Here is an 18,072-nt window from a genome sequence, read left to right as displayed (position 1 = left end):
CGATACAAGCCGGCTCCAGCACACCAGTGTCTCATAATTAAACAACCTAAGAGTTCTTCGCAGAAAGGAAGCCATTTGTTCAAATAACATGAATAAGTCAATCAGACTTTCGGAGGTCTGAAATTGTTTCAGAAATTGTAGGACAATTTCTTACCTCTAGATTGTCAAATACTGACTTCCTGAAAATGTCACCAAGACAACCTGCTGAAAGAGCAACACTGGGGCGCCTGGGTGGCTCAGTCGTTAAGCATCTGCCTTTGGCTCAGGGCGTGATCCTGGCGTTCTGGGATCGAGCCCCACATCAGGCTCCTCCACTAGAAGCCTGCTTCTTCCTCTCCCACTCCCCTTGCTTGTGTTCCCCTCTAGCTGGCTGTCTCTATCTCTATCAAATAAATAAATAAAATTTAAAAAAAAAAAAAGAGCAACACTGAGCATATTGCTTACTCTAGTGCAGGAGATCACATCTTTGAAGGATTTTTAGTAGATTTCAGAGGGCGGAGAGCAAAGATAGGGCATTTACTGAGGCTCTAGGGGTCTAGTTTAGGTGGGTTTTTTATACAGGTAGACAGAGGGGAACCTGATTAGGATAGGTCAAGTTTTGACATAAAAGTTTAGGACTGGTGAACACAGCGAGGCAAGGATTTCAAAGTGAATCTTGAAGAATAAAGCCATTTGCTGTTATCTATAATCCTGAAAAGGGATACATATATTGTGATGAGGGTAAATTGAATAGTCTAGTGTTCAGACTAATGGATTTGGGGAGAGTTCCTGAAACAAACAACAAAGTTATTTGCAATTTTATCTTCCTGGGCAAGAGTTTCCTGGATTCTTAAAAATCATGCAATTGAGTTCGATCAAATAGGAAAATGATTTTAATGAACACAGCCAAATAATAAAGTTCTGTGTGGTTGTATCGGGTTTTGATTCCCAGAACCAAAGGTTCATGAACCTGGAGGTTTCTCTGCAAGCAACTGGTGATTTTCCTGTCAAGATTAGGAAGGGGCCATGGCCTTAAGGAAATTTCTTATAAGAATCATGTGGCCACATTTTGGGTTTTAACTCAATCTGACACTCTCTCTTTTAATAACAGAATACAGTGCATTTTTACTTAGTCAAATGGCTGATATTTTTTCTTACCTCTTCCAACTTTCTTTATGCTTATTACTAATTTTTCATTGACATTGCTTCCTTTTCTCATTTTTTTCTGATAAAATCTAATTACTACTCATTCCACTTTTTCCTTATTAATTTGAGATACCTTCCATTTACCTGCTCTCATAATCAGATGCCTTTGTCTTTACTGATATTTGAAATACGAAACCAAGTGTTTTCCCCACAAACATGTTCTCCAGCCCAACATGTTCTACACCACTTCCTGTGCCCTCCCCTTGCCCCATGAGACATTTGGAATGCTTTTATTCTGCCCCCTCCAACTCAATTCTTGCTTTTATTGAGATAGTTCGCTACATTTTAGTACTTTTGTTCTAGACTATTATTTGAATTATTTGAATTTTCCTTATAGTAGGTTCTTCCCATTGCAGGAGACCTGATTTAAGCTCTTAAATGTTTCCAGACAACCTATCATTTTCTATTAAATGGATAATTTAAATTGATTCTCACTGTTTTCTCTCTTCACCGTACCTTATTTTACTTTCAGATGTTCATTTCTTGTTTGACTAGAGTCTTTCACCAAGTGATTTTCTGAGAAGGAACACATGGCAGGTAACATAGGCTTTTTACATAAAACCAAACCTTGTTTATGAAAAATGGGCATGTCATACCCAATGGAATGAGGTTTATTCTCAGATATGACACTACGTGTATGGACTCAGTTGCACAGTTTGCCCAATATTATACTAGTAAGAAGGAAGACAGATTTTTACTGAACCTATGCGAATAATTTTATATCTATTGAAGTGTATTTAGTATTGAATATGAAATAGAATTATTTCTGAATTTTGAGGGTCAATGAAGACCAGATACCATTAAAGTATTTATTTCAGCTATAAAAAAACAAAGTTTACTAAAGCGAGAGCTAGTGACAGTTTATGAACAAACAGAAAGAAATTCTTCAGATATCCATTAAAAAATGGAACAGTGAAAATAATGTTAATGACATTTCAAATAATCACAATTTAACTTTCCTTATCGGTTTATTTAGTCCCATGTAATTCACTCTTGTTGCACTGGACCTTGGACCAAAGAGTCTGCCTCCCTCATGTATGTCTGCTTCAGGACTAGAAAGAGTCCTAAAATTCCTCACTCAGTCCACTGGTAAACTCTGAAAGTTGTCTAAGCATTGAAAGCTCAGAAGTATGTATCCGACCGTCTATTCTTTAAAGTATCCACAAAGTACCTGGTACGGTCCACCCCATGAGGCTCTGAAACTATTCTTCTTTGTTGAAATACATTTTACTAACTGGTACCTTAAAGAAGAGCCTTCAGGCAAATATCTAAGGGAAGCTGAAATTTGCTTAATAATGAAGTTGGATGACAATGGTGGACTGATTACAGCGACCAATAGTATCAGGATGGAGGAAAATAATATTCTTTAATGGGGTACAGTACAAAACTATTTTTGTAAGGGTTTGATCAATGCTTTTCCTGAGAATGAAAGTAAGAATAAATCTCAAGGGTCTTCTCATAAAATGTACAATTTCTGAAAATTTTATGTTAATAACATTTTACCTATACAAACTTAACAAGGGAAGATTGAGCATGTCTTCTAATTTGACAATTGCTCCCATGTAGTTCTTACAATAGCATCAAACTAATTGTGAAATATGGAACATACCGAACACTCCTAATTATTTCCACCATTCTTCTTTATAAGGTAAAATAATAAATCTTTTTAATTTCCCAGGGCCCTCTGGTTTTCTCAAAGGTAATTTTAGGTGCAAAAGACATACTGATTTTATTTTCTGATCTGGAGTCTGAACTTGAGAAGGTAAAATCAAAAGAGAAGATTTTATCACTTCATGAAAATAGCATCATGGATGCTGAGACTAGCACTTAGTTATCTATATAATCAAAGTATCAATAAGGTATTTTTAAAATACCTTTCAACAAAGTAATGTGATTGTAAGAAATTTTAACTCTTTCAAAGTGAGAAAACTTTGTTCTTTATTTCTGCTTTTTAAAAACATAATGAAGGACATTATAAAAGTATAGAGGAGAGAAAATTATTCTAATGAGATATGGAGTCTCTACTATCTGAATAGATTTCACAGAGGGTGCAGAATAATATTTTACTACCCCTTATTAAGAGTTCTTAGACTAATTGATCATTTTAGCAGGAAGAAAGCTAAATTCTAGTTTTTCGCTAATATGATGTTTGGCAGTAAAAACTTCACAAGCTCCTTTTTGTTCCTTAAATTATCATGAATAAGTTCTTCAAAATAGGAAAAACTTTGCCAAAATTTTAACACATTTCATAGCTTCTTTTCAGACTAAGTTATAATTCAAGACAAATAAAATTCTCTTTCCTTAAATTCTCTACAACTTGCTATACCGACTCAGATTTTATCCTTCACTATTTTCTCTTCTATTCTGGAACAAACTGACATTTAATTTAGGATAAATCATTCTCTTTTTTTCTTGAAAAACAGAAGTACATACACAGTCGCATTTCTCTCTCACTATGGCTTCTACTATAGTCTCAAGCTACCCATATTAATGATAACTTTTAACTAAAACAACTTCTACTTTGCAGAGCAAACTAGAAGATAGAAAATTGAGAAATGTATCGTACTTAAAGATTTTATCAGTCTACAAGATTCATGAATACTGGTAACAAAACTTTCTCCAGCTACACATACACTTCACACCTTCAGAACGTGGCAAAAATAAAACATTCATTAACACGAAGACCACAAAGATATAGTCACTTTTTGGGGTATCAAAATCAGATACAAAAGGGTATGAACTTGAAATTATGTTTAGCAATCAAGGTTTCAGTATCAATAATACTTATAAACTATTATTTTGTATTGATTATCTTCTGATTAATGTTTTAGCAATCAAGGTTTCAGTATCAATAATACTTATAAACTATTATTTTATATTGATTATATTCTGATTAACACAATTTTTTAAATTCCAAGGTTTTAAGTTGACTACATCTCTTGGAAATGATGTTCAAACTGACATATTACAAAAATAATTACTGCTATAAAAATGTCCTCAGAGTTATGAAGACAAATTTACATTTTTATAATCTTAAGCATCATGTGTCTGCAGTGTTAGTTTATTTGGTTAGTAAGCCAAGGCAGGAGGCTTAGGAACTTCATATTATTCACATTAAACTAGTCTCCTCATGAGAAAACACACCCAAATCATGTTTGTTTATATATATATACTGTATTACACTGAACATTGATAAAGAAAATTATTAAACCAGTCTAACTTGTCAAGAGTCACCTTCATTATGTGACTTGGATTCTTAATAAGTCCTGAGCTAGCAGTTTCTATAAGAAGGATTTTTTTTTTCCTCAAAAGCCCAGTACATTTACAGTAGTAAAAGATTAGTTTCAAGGCCTGAAGTCCTTTGTTTCATATTTGCCATGGTCGTCAAATTGTTGAGAATTCCAAAGTACTTGTTTTATGCAGGTTATAGCTATTGCTATCCACCATATTAGCAGTTAAAGCATCAATTTAAAAAATTCATTTAAAAAGAATAAACAGGTCAACTATTTATAAATAGCATTTTCAATTTTAAATGTCTATTTTTTATATTTTTTTCTAAAACCAAAAATTTGAAGCATGGAATTGTTTTACTGTTTTGAAAATGTGTGGCTTAAAATTTTTTTTTTAATTTTAAAAATACCTGGCTTTGAAAATGCCTGGCCTGGGGTGCCTGGGTGGCACAGCGGTTAAGCGTCTGCCTTCGGCTCAGGGCGTGATCCCGGCATTATGGGATCGAGCCCCACATCAGGCTCTTCCACTATGAGCCTGCTTCTTCCTCTCCCACTCCCCCTGCTTGTGTTCCCTCTCTCGCTGGCTGTCTCTATCTCTGTCAAATAAATAAATAAAATCTTTTGAAAATGCCTGGCTTAAAAGAAGACAGCTGAATTCTCATACCTGCTTCTACACTCAATCTGTTGAGAGATGTTTTGATTGAAGCATATGAAGAAAATCTGGCCTATACAGATTAGGAGAGATCAGGCCTCACAGACCTCCCGAAGGGTCTTCCTCAGACCAGTCTGACAAGTGCAGCTTTACTACAGTATATCCTATGGGCATCATCATTTCCCATCTTAATCTAGTACACATCACATACGAAACTGAAATAAATATTTCACGGAACAATACTTCCCTAAGGAAAAACAAGAGTCCTTTTTCTCATTTTCTGTGAATTCTGGGAATATCCAGTTTATATTAGCACTTTATATATGTCTAAAAACCCATCAGAGCCGAGTTGCTTTAATTTAATAGACCCTGCAATCTAATTTACTAATAACCCTCCAGAAGTCAGAAGATATTTCATATTCACCCACAGCAGGCGAAGCACAAACACCTAGCTTTGGCCCAGTTGTATGACTTCAGCTACAGATCAGAAGTAAAGCCAGAAACACAAAAACTCACCAGTTTAGATCTGAAAAGCTGCTCCCTTCCCAACGGTCACAAAATACTTTTCAATTGATTTGAGCTCACAAGGAGGCAAACAGAAGAAGATTAACAAATCAAATTTGTCATATCCCACCCTTCAGAAACTGGATCTCCATCATCCATTTGACAGAGATCACCAGTGGTCAGACCCTAAAACCAAATCCCCAGCCATTGCCGCCACCAATGGGGAATGCTTTTATTGACCATATAGGAACCAGAGAAAAGCAAAACCACAAAATCAATACAGAGAGAGAGAAAGGAAAAAACAACAACAACAACAACAACAACAACAAAACAAGAAACAGAGCAACAGCCAAGCTAAACTTCTATTGCTGCTTGGCATTTACTGCAGGGGCCAAGAAGACCGGCAGGAGTGAGCATAAGCAGCAGTGAGGTGACTTCTCCAGGAAAGCAGGTCTCCAGGTGAGTGCACTGGGGCATTTCCGTGGATGATCGCCAAAACTGTTACAAGGATCATTTTCAAAAAGGTAAAACCACGATTCTCGTGCAATTTAACATGAACACTTGCCAGTGGTTTTTTAAAACTCCTTAAAAAAGGAGAAAACCACTAAACTATGTTTTTTAAAGGTTCAACAAGAATTCAAGAAGGTAAGTATCTACAGGTAATTTAGTAAAGGACTGTTAAGATAAAATTGCTGGGTAGATTTAAAAAAAAACCAAACAAACCTGTTTAAAGTCTTACAGTACCCTACACTATATCCTTTGGAGTTATCTGTTCCACCGCACAGAAATTACTTTCTCTCTCCCAGACAAAAATCAGCACATTAACCTCAGCCACTCGCAGACCTGTAAAACAGCTCAGTTAAAAGAAAGTCAAGCCCAACACTGCATGGCAAAAACACCCAACAATCTCTTGTACCCATTTTCAACTTTTGGACTATTTTTTTCTGACAGGTGTAACCAGGTGTCAATACATCCTTTTTCAGGCATCCTCCTGGAGCCTGGTGAGCTCTTTCAGTGTGCAGAGTTACCTCTCTTTTTCAAATCTGGGACATTTCATGCTACTATTTAGTTATTGACCCTCTTTCTTCAGTTCCTCTTTCTCCTTCTGGAACTCCTACAATGCACGGAATGGGTCTTACGGATCCAACCTTCTTTTCCCTAATGATTTCCATTTCTTGATATTTTTCCACAAATTCCTATCTCAAAAATTATCTTCTCTTTCAGATCTGCCATTGAATCAATTCATTTCTACTTATAGAAAGTCTTGTTTGTGCTATACTTGAATCTCCTTAAATGCTCTGATTCTTTTGTTCTTGCTTAAGTTATCTTCTGTCTCTTCCTACAACTCTGTTTTGCCAAGAAGTCTTCTATTTGTACTGACTACTCACCTTTCTTCTACAAGATCCCTTAGATCAGTTGTTATTTTGTTATCGTTGTCATTGGAGTTCATGTCTGGTGTTCTCCCAGCCCACTGCCTGGAAAGACTCAACCCACTCCTTCAGCTGATTCTTGGCCTATTGTGGGCTGGAATACCTGGCATATTTATACAAAGCTGATTTTGATCGTCCTTCTCCCAGTCGGGGCAGAGTGTGAGGGACACAGACCTCTGCAAGCCAAGCTCTTCTCAAGAGCCTCTGCTTCACCCTAGGGGTCTCTAATGTCGCTTCCCAAGTGCTTACCCAGCCCACAGAGAAGAAAGGCCCCACCCACTCTCCTCACTTGGATTCCCACAGCCCAAGACCTCACTCGGTCCAGCTGCCCAACAGTTCCACCAACCACGTGGTTCTGGAGAAGCAAATAGATTGGAGTTGGGAGTGGAAGCAAAGGAAGTAGGGTTTCACTCACCATCTTTCAGAATTCTTCACCAGATATAACTTCTAATCCTTCTCCTCCACTGATGTTGCCTGAAGTCCCCTACACCTGCTGCTTGTGTCAGCCCATAATGTTGTGTGTAGCAGTGGGACAGCGGGGAGGAGGAGGTGAGCTACAGGTTGTTCTTAAAATCAACAGGAAGCATGTAAAAATTAAACTGTGTTGAACTAGAAAGGCTAAACTATGTCTTCTTGAGCTTGAATGAAGCAAAGTGGTCATATCTAGACTCCCTACACTGCCAAATCTCAGGCTGGCATTAGAATTGGGTCACCCTCACTACCACTTACGTATCAGTCAATAAACTTGTTAACCTAGGTTCTTTCGTTATTTTTGTTGAATTTCTACACTAAAGGGGTAGGATATTTAAAGAATGGGTCAAGTCTAAAGCCATACTGAGGCAGGACGGAGCTTTTGGTGAAATGCAGGAAAGTGAACCTTCAGGCTTGCACAGAATGAAGCAGCTGTTCTGGATTGGTTCTACTGGAGTTCTTTTGCATTGCCTGTCTTTCTCTCACGTGCATCTGTTGCAAGAAAATGGACTTGGGGCTACAACCTATTGGGCAGGTCCTCATCCTGGAAGGCCTGCGTCCAGATACCATAAGACCAGCACTTTTCCAGGCCTTGGAACAAACCCCTCTCTCTGATTTTAGGATAACCTTACTTGAGTGTCTTTCCTCTTTTCCCCAATGTGTGCTGAAATCCCGCCAGCTGTTATTAGTGTGCGGGCTTAGGGAAAAGACACCAAGAAGGTCTCTTGGCTATTTTGTCATGGTTGTTGTGGGTTTTGTGTTTATTATGGTTTATCTCAACCACTTAGGTCTGACTGCTCTGGATTAAAAACATCCTATGACATATTGCGGTACAGCTCAGCTCCCGAGAAAACAGATTTAAGTTTGGAGTTAAACTTCCAGGATTTATAGGCTATCTGTACCTGAATTTCTCTCTTATATATCACCTCTGCGCTCTGATGCAGTTAGGAGACCGATCACTAATGATGCTCTACTTAAGATAATAAGCCTCGCTTTGTAAAGGTGGAGAATGACATATCCTTTAGGATTACATAAGGCAGCTCTAATGGCCCTAAAAAGATTTCATAGCTTCATAAAGAAGAGACAAACCTGAAGCATTATCAATATGATTAGAACCTACAAATAGGTTCAGAGACTTTCCCGCCTTCTTCCCATTTGATGTCCACAATTATTCACAGATCCAACAGGAAAACAAACCTGGCTGAATATTTGAATAGTACCTTGATTCTGCTTTTTACCTTTATGAACAGAAAACGTTGCTTCCTTTCGCTTTGATTGATTTGCAGCTTTAATGTCTTTTTGCTGTTTATAAAGATACAAAACAAAGAGAGAATAATAAAAGTCGCCCATGGTCTCAATACCTAGAGTTAACCTCTGTTAGCATTTGCAGAACTCACTTTCAATCTTATATATACATATATCTAAAGAGCTCATTTATATCTATATTTTCATTTTATTTAAGAATTTGGGCAACATAGACCTAGTTTTTCATTAACATAATCAAGTTTTTTTTCAAAATCATATGTGAACTTATATTATTTTCTAAGTATAAAATCAAATAGTGATATAAATATTAATGTTCTTTTACTTCTCAATCTTTGCCATTAAAACCCAAGAATATGCACCTAAAATACCATGTTATTGTTTTTTGTTCTATCTTCTCTTTTATTTTTTGTTCTTCTATTTCATTTGGGTACCAATTTAAAACAATTACTTGCGCCCCACTCTACACATGTGTCTGGACTCAGTGCTCTCATCATGGTCCTTTAGGACAATCTGGCTTTTATAGCCTTGCAAGTAACCTGTTTATTTTTCTTGCTTGAAAACTTTGTTTTTATACTAGAAATTGACATTTTCACCACCATATACATAGGGCTCCTCAACTTTATTTATTCTGCCTAGAACATTTTCCTCAGTCTACAGTGCCCAGTAATTTTTTTGGATCCAGAAACTTTTCTCTATCTATCTTTGGTTATACACTTAATTACAGTTTTTACTCTTCTCATTTGGTCTCATTCTTAAGGGTACCAATTATTCATAGCTTCATATTCTATCTCCCAAATCTATAATTTCTTTCTTATAGCTTTCTTTTTTCTACATTACATAAAAGATTCTGAATTAACTAACCCCAATACAGATTTTAATTCTGCAATGGAGTTTTAATTTCTATGGCTTCATTTGTTAATTATGGCCGTTCTCTTTTGATCTTTATCAAGTCCCCCCTCAAATACTCTTTCATAGTTTTTTGTCTTTTAATAACTCAAAGCATGTGCATCCTAAATTTTCTTCTTTTATTATGATGATCTTCCACACATTTTTTTTTTTCATAACAGTACCTTTCCAGTTCTGTGGGTTAGAAGTCCGACATGGTCTCATGGGGCTAAAATCAAGGTGTCAGCAGGGCTGTGTTCCTCCTGGAGGCCCTAGGGGAGAACGTGTTCCTTGACTTCTCCAGCTTCTAGATGCGGTCTATATTCCCTGGCTTATGGCTTTTCCATTCAACTTCAAAGCCAACACTGCAGGATCTTCAAACGTCTCACTGTTTCACTGAATCTCCTGCTTCGTCTTTTTTTTAAATTTGAGTAAGGTTGACACGCAATGTTACACTAGTTTCAGGTGTATGACATAGTGATTGCACAAGTCTATGCATTACATTCACCACAAGCATGGCTGCCATCTGTCCACATACATCACTATGACAGTATCATTGGCTACTTCTTATGTTGTGCCTTTTATCCCCTGACTTATTCATTCATAACTGGAAGCCTGTGTCTCCCCCTCCCCTTCACCCATTTTGCCCAACCCCCTCACCCCTCTTCACTCTGGCAACCATCAATTTGTTCTTTGTATTTATAGGTCTGATTCTGCTTTTTGCCTGTTTATTCATTTGTTATTGTTGTTGTTTTAGATTCCACGTATAAGTGAAATTTATGGTATTTGTCTTTCTCGGTCTGACTCAATGTCACTTAGAATAATACCCTCTAGATCCATCCATGTTGTCTCAAATGGCACAATCTCATCTTTTTTATGACTGCCTAATATTCCATTGGGTACACATACTACATCTTCCTTATATATTCATCTATTGATGGATACTTAGGTTGTTTCCATGTCTTGGCCATTGTAAATCATGTGGCAACAAACGTAGGGGTTCATGTATCTTTTCAAATTAAGGTTTTCCTTTTCTTTGGGTAAACACCCAATAGTGAAATTATTGGATCATATGGTATTTCCATTTTTAGTTTTTTTGAGGAGCCGCCATACTGTTTTCCACAGTGGCTGCACCAGTTTGCATTTCCACCAATAGTGTAGGATTCCTTTTTCTCCACATCCTCACCAACACTTGTTATTTCTTATCTTTTTTATTTTAGTCATTCTAACAGATGTAAGATGATGTTTCATCGTGGCTTTGATTTGCATTTCCCTGATGATTAGTGATATTGAGCATCTTTTCATGTTGGCCATCTGTATGTCTTCTCTGGAAAAATGTCCGTTCAGGTCCTCTGCCCATTTTTTTAATTGGACTGTTTAGGGATATTTTTGGTGTTGGACTATAGAGTTCTTGATGTATTTTGCATATTAACCCCATGTTGGATATATCATCTGCAAGTATCTTCTCCAATTCAGTAGGCTGCCTTTTTGTTTTGCTGATGATTTCACACATCTTTTAAAAAGTACTTTGTACAGTGGGTTTTATTTACATTATATAGAACTTTCATAAAGGTTTTTTGGTGTTCTTTCCCCCCTTACTTATACATCTTGAAGGAGGAGAAATTTTAACCAGGTCTGGTGATCGCCAAGGAGCAAGAGCAGTTTTCCCTTTGTTACCACTCGTGTTCCCAACTCTGAAAGTGTCTCCCTCTCAGGCCTTCCTCTGAATGTGGACGAAAACAGCCTCTCCACATGTTTATCCGAAAGACTCTACAGAACCTCAAATCCTCTACCATAAACTGCATTAATTTCTGAATAGTCTGATCCTTTTATGTGTACCCAGAGACAGTGTGTGTGTGTGTGTGTGTGTGTGTGTGTGTGTGTAAAACCTATATTGAACAAGTATGTTTCATGCTGTACTAAGAAGCCAACAATCCCACATTATCCCCTTTCTTTGGGGTTTGTTCTCCCCTGTTTAATATAGACTTTTAAATTGAAATGTAATATACAGAGTGTAAACTTTACAAATTTTAACAGCAGCTTGATGAAGTTTTACATAATGGATATGCCCACATACACACCACCTAGATGGAAAATTAAAGTATCATCAGCACCCCGGATACTTCCTTGTGCCCTCTTCCAATCATTAATCCCACCCAAAGGTAATTACTATTCTGACTTATATCCTCACAGATTAGTTTCACATGTAAACTATTTTTGAAATTCACATAAATGGAATTACACAGTATGTGTTCTTTTAGATCTAACCTCCTTTCCTCAAGATTGTGTTTTTTGAGATTCATCCATGTTGTAAGTGGTCAGAATATGTTCATTCTCATGGCTCCAGTACAGTATTCCATTGTATGAACATTCCACTATTCATTTACCCCACTTCCTGTTGATACGCATTTGAGTTTTTTCCAGTTTGGAGTTATAAGTATGTTTTGGGGGTACCTATGCTTAGCCATAAGTTATATGTACACAGAGTTTTGGCAAATTCTGCCAAAGAGTTTTTGTAAGCAATGGATGGAAGTTTCAGTTACTCCAAATCCTTTCTAAAATTTAGCATTGTCAATTTATTTTTTATTTTATCTATTCTTATAAGCTTAGAGTGATATTTCACTGTTTCATTTGCTTATTGACCATTTGAATATCCTCTTTTATGAAGTGTTTATTCAAGGACTTTCTATCTTGAGCCATCTTTTTCTCATCGATGTGTAGATGCTTTTATATATTATGGATATAGTTAACAGTCAGATATATGCATTGTAAAGTATTTTCTACTCTGTGACTGACTTTTTACTCTTATTGGAGATTTTTTAAAATATTCTCTATTGAAATAATTTCAGCCTTCAAAAGAATTGCAAAAATAGAGAGTTCCTGTGTACACCTTGTTCAGCAGCCCCTAATGTTAACATTAACGTTTAAATAGTTTGATTATAGAAACCAGAGTCTTAACATTGTTTTAATACTATTAACTTATCACAGATCTTCAGTAGAAGTTTACCAAGAGTCCCAGTAATGTTCCTTTCTCCTCTAGGATTCATTGCAGAAACCAACAATTAGCTACCATATCTCCACTCTCCAGTCTGTGACAGTTCCTCAGCCTGCCTTTTTCTTTCATGATTTGAAACTTTTGGAGGGAGTGCCACCAGTTGTTTTGGGGTTTTTTTTATTTCCCTCAATTTGGGTTTGTCTGATGTTTTCTAATGATTAGCTTGAGGATATATGCATTTTTGGCAAGAATACCAAAGAAATGACGTTCTGTTTTCTCAGTGCATCGCATCAGGAGATATATAGTGTTTGCCCATATCATCGAGGATGTTAACTGATTATGTGGTTGAGGGGGTGCTTGCCAGATTACTCCTCTATAAAGTTACTATTTTGCTCTTTGTAATTAATAACTGTCTTCTGGAGAGAGACTTTCAAACTATGCAAATATCCTGCTCTTCATTATACTTTCACCCATTAATTTTAGCATCCATCCACGATTCTTATCTGCAACTGTTATTGTTTATTTCTATATCTGTCCAACTGTGTGTGTATACATGTATATTACAAATCATCAGTTCATATTAACACCTCTGATATCTCTGATGTCATCTCTTTAGCTTTCTCAAATAGGCGTGTGGCACAGTTCCCTTCATGACTGATTCTCTTGAAGCTCCCTCTCTATCCATCCCAGAGTAGGGGAGGAGCTTACACCATTCTGACACACCAGTTTAGACAGAACTTCAGTGATCCCTTTGCAAACTCCTGTCTGAAGAGTCCAGGAAATGTGGAATGCCTTATCAATCTGTCTCTGAAAAGGTTCCATCTCACACTCACTGTTGCTGCCTGGCATAGTGGTGCTCAATCAAAACTGAGGCACTGAAGAGCCCAGACACATGGTTTATACACATCCTATAGATTTTCTCAAGGTCCTGACTGGAGACAAAGGAATAGCTTCGGCCACATGAGAAAGCAACTGTGATCCAGGACAGAAGGAGTCTCCTGACTGTGACAGTTGTTTGAGAGAGAACACAGCACATGGGCAGTTGCTTTTTCCTACTATTTCCTTGATGGTGATACACACACAGATCAAGGTTCTTTTTTTTAAGAGAGCATTGCTCTGTTTATTTTATTGTATTTTATTTTACTTTATTTTTAAATTTTATTTAAATTCAATTAATTAATATATAGTATATTATTAGTTTCAGAGGTAGAGGTCAGTGATTCATCAGTCTTATATAATTCCCAGTGTTCATTACATCACTTGCCCTCCTTAACGCCCATCACCCAGTGACCCCATTCCCCCCTCCCCTCCAGCAACCCTCAGTTTGCGATCATCCACACAACAAAGGCAATTTCCCCAGATGTTGCCAAATCAGAAAATCATTATGTTTCCATGACACTCTGCCTCAGCATTGGCATATACTTTCATAAATATCTCAATGGGAAGGTTAAGAGGTAAATCAAATGTAACTAGTTGATCACCATCACACATTAGAAATCTCTGTATGGGGTGCCTGGGTGGCTCAGTTGGTTGGGTGTCTGCCTTCAGCTCAGGTCATGATCCCAGAGTCCTGGGATCGAGTCCTGCATCTGGCTCCCTGCTCAGCGAGGAGTCTGCTTCTCCCTCTACCCCTCCCCCTGCTCGTGCGCTTGCGTGCTCTCTCTCTCGCAAATAAACAAATTAAAAAAAAAAAATCTCAGAAAAAAAAAGAAATCTCTGTATTTCCCCAAACACAGACAACTTCTTTTAAAGGTTGTTTTAGGTTATTTTTAAGAAACATCCTCAAGATGGAGGAGTATAAAAAGAGATGGAAATAATATCAAAAACATGCATAATTAGCTAATTATTCTCTCCTGGGTAAATTTATCAAACAAAATGTTTAACTGTTGGGGTGCCTGGGTGGCTCAGTCGGTTGAGTGCCTGCCTTTGATTTCGGCTCAGGTCATGATCTTGGGGTTGTGGGATCAAAATCTGCATTGGGCTCCATGTGGAGTCTACCAGAGATTCTTCCCCTCTTCCTCTGCCCCTCCCACTACGCATCTCTCTCTCTCTCTCTCTCTCTCTCTAAATAAAATAAATAAAATTTTAAAAATGTATGACTGTTCCAATTTCTGTAAGTGGTTTCTTTTAACTTTTTAAATTAAAGCGATAGCCAGCTCACTCAATACTGTACCACAAGTTAGAGGACAAGTCCCATTGAGTATGTGTAGTCAGTTGAATATTTGGCGGCTGTCAGGATTCATAGAATCTCTGCTGACTGTGACAGTTTACCAACTTTTTGGCTATGATGGAATAAGCCTTCTTCCACACAAGCAACGAGATGGATGGCGAACACGGTTACCACTAACGATCACAAAGGCCAACAGTAATAAGAAAAACTGTTGTTGATGAAGTTTGGCCTTCATCTCTTCCTGATGGACTGAGCTGCTAAAGGATGAGCTCTAACTGCTCTGTCCTTAGTTTTTACCTTGATAGATTTTCCATCCTCTCCTCTAAGCAGCCCCTGTCCCTCATTTTCATCATGAATATGGTGGACAGAGGAAAAACATTTTCTAAATTGAACACGCACAGAGTATATTGTATTTCTAACTGTATTCTATGCACAAGAGCATGACTAAAAAGCATGATTTTCTAAATAGAGATGCTAAGGCATTGATGAGCTGTTTACTTTCTCATGTCATCAATTATCACGGCCAATAAATCGATTGTACTGATTGGCTCCCTACAGCACTGTGTAGGATGTATTTCTTCATACATTGATACATTGCCAGTTATCATTACTCTTTAATTATCATTGCATGGCCACTTTCCAGTGCCCAGTGAATTGGCAATGCTTCAAAAGTGAACTGGAATCAAATTTTCCTGTATCTATTTTTTATTACTAATTTACTTACTTAACTAACATAATTTCCATTTACTAACCTTTATTCTAAGCACCCTTGTAGGCTTTGTGGTAATTATGTCATAGCCCTTGCTTTCATGATAAACCAGAAATAAATATTATTTTAGCTAGTGTTTACAGAATGCTGCACAGAAGCATGATAAAATGGCAAAGTGATGCAGAAGTAGAAATACGTGTTTCCATCCGAGATTAAGGAAAGTTTCATAGAGGACTTAGTATCCGAGCTTATCTGTAAGAGTAAGTAGGTTTTAAAAAGATGATATCGGGAGATGAAAGTTCACTACTAGTAAATGGAATAGAATGGAAAAAGATAAGAATATCCAAAGAATGGCAAAAGGCCTAATTTGACTGAGGGGTGGGGTGCTTAAAGACAGAAGATGTAATTTTGGAAATGTAGGCTTAAACCAAGTCAGGGAAAGCTTTGAATGCCAGCTAAAAGGTCTGGATTTTCTCTTACAATCTCCTCAGCAAATAAAATCAACTTTCAAACTTTATTTACTTAAAAAATTCTGAGCAAAGATTTCCTAATTATTATATCTGAAATTAGTTCTTACTTGCAAGAAAAAAATTGTTTTCAAAATCTACAGAGTTCATGTTCTACAATACCAACTGGGTGATTTTTTAAATAAATTGTAATCTTGTAGCGTCTTTAAGTACATTATATGTTAGACAGCGACACCTACTGGTAACATGTTATTTTACAGCCAATTCTAGGAATCCGGGAGAACACCAACAAAACGCAAAGAATGAAGTCCCAAGTCGGGAGTGTCCTCCCAGCAGGAAGGCTGCCCAGGACTACAGTCAAGGATGTGATGAACTTAGCTAAGGACTGTGAGAAGAGATGCAGGGTGATTGGGAAGGGCTCAAAATTTCCTGAGTTACTAAGTTCTGACATAGCCCCAGCATCTGTCAGCACTCTATGACCATGGGACTCTCTATGACCGTGTTCCCTGAATCTGCCAGATGATAACCTGCTTAAAGCATTTCTGACTAAGGATAGTAGGAGAGTGGAAAATATTATTTGGTTCTTCCAGGTCCCCAGGTATCAATGCATCCATGCCAACAAGACAAACCCCAAATGTCCAATGTTTATCTAACACCACACACAACAGAAATTTGTAAGAACTGTCTTAAATTCTACTACTGGTGTCTTTCTGAAAAAAGAAAGAACATGGCAAAGTGTCCTAAAATGCCTTCGGTCCCCTGGTGTCACTGTCCTACCACCTTTCAGTTCCAAGACCACTGTAGATGGTCATAGATCTGTGCTGGAAGGCCTTCTCTTCTGATTACATCCTTCAAAAAGAGTGGGGAATGATCTCGGCTGGAATAAACTCTCCCAAGTGCATGACAAATCCAACCTATTAAAGAGGCAGAGTCCGTCACACCCATACATGACTATGATACGATCAAAGCACACATTCCCTTGCCCACCCTCTAATATTGGCATACTCAGGAAGAAAATGTTCAGTTGTTTAAAAGAATGGGAACTCAGTGGTCACTTACTCTCTGCCTGTGTTTAATAGGAAGATCTGTCATCACTCTGCCTGGGACCTGAGGCTGCAATCCAATGTATCCTAGACCGGAAGAGAAAAAGTAAAAGTTAATGCAAAACACCTAGGTTATTTTAGGTTTTCAGCATGTCAGCCTCACAGCCTGCCACTCGTGCTTTCTAGCACTACAAAAAAAGAAACACAAAATACTCCTATTTGCTTATATGATTCTAATTGGGTATACTTCATTTCCGTTTTTAGCTCAAGTTTTATAATTTTAGCTCACACAACTTTGAATTGTTTTTCTAATTAAGATACAGCTTTTTGGATAGAATTCATTTCCCTAGGGGCGCCTGGGTGGCACAGCGGTTAAGCGTCTGCCTTCGGCTCAGGGCGTGATCCCGGCGTTATGGGATCGAGCCCCACATCAGGCTCCTCCGCTATGAGCCTGCTTCTTCCTCTCCCACTCACCCCGCTTGTGTTCCCTCTCTCGCTGGCTGTCTCTCTCTGTCACATAAATAAATAAAATCTTTAAAAAAAATTAAAATTAAAAAAAAAAGAATTCATTTCCCTAAATGACATTAATTTAATGCCATGTATTTAATATCTGTTCTGGGGCCATCACAGCCTTAGGTCCAAGGATAAGGCTGAAAAAAACAGGCACACTTTGCTTCCAACATCAAGCGTTAGTTTTTCCTCTGCATTTGTATCCTAAGAAAATACTTATTTATTTATTTATTTTGAGAGATTTTATTTATTTATTTGAGAGAGTGAGCGAGTGAGAGAGCACAAGCAGGGGTAGGAGCAGAAGGAGAGAGAGAAGCAGAGTCCCCACTGAGCAGGGAGCTGACACAGAGCATGATCCGAGGACCCTGGGATCATGACCTGAGCGGAAGGCAGACGCTTAACCGATGGAGTCACCCAGGCACCCCTGCGGAGAAAATACTCTTCTGCACATCACACTTACTCAAATTTCTCAGTTGACTTATGATAGATTTATATTACATATTGGCTAAAGAATACTTAAAATTTTCAATTCCTATTGTTGTCTATATTGTAATC

General features: G+C 37.6%; 1 long non-coding RNA gene across 1 annotated transcript in view; it reads right to left on the bottom strand.

Annotated features, from left to right (window-relative positions):
- LOC123001852 (uncharacterized) overlaps nt 1-17,249 on the bottom strand; it is a 133,784-nt gene extending 116,535 nt beyond the window's left edge. The window contains exons 1-2 of the long non-coding RNA XR_008957191.1: nt 17,024-17,249; nt 8,711-8,774 (exon numbers count right to left, since the gene is read on the bottom strand). This is a non-coding gene — a long non-coding RNA (uncharacterized LOC123001852). The remainder of the gene's footprint in view (nt 1-8,710; nt 8,775-17,023) is intronic.
- Nucleotides 17,250-18,072: the final 823 nt, after the last annotated feature.

Source organism: Ursus arctos, unplaced genomic scaffold, assembly GCF_023065955.2.
Source record: "Ursus arctos isolate Adak ecotype North America unplaced genomic scaffold, UrsArc2.0 scaffold_37, whole genome shotgun sequence".
Taxonomy (NCBI): Eukaryota; Metazoa; Chordata; class Mammalia; order Carnivora; family Ursidae; genus Ursus; species Ursus arctos.
Note: the sequence above shows the minus strand (reverse complement) of the source record. Positions and strands in the feature narration are given on the sequence as shown.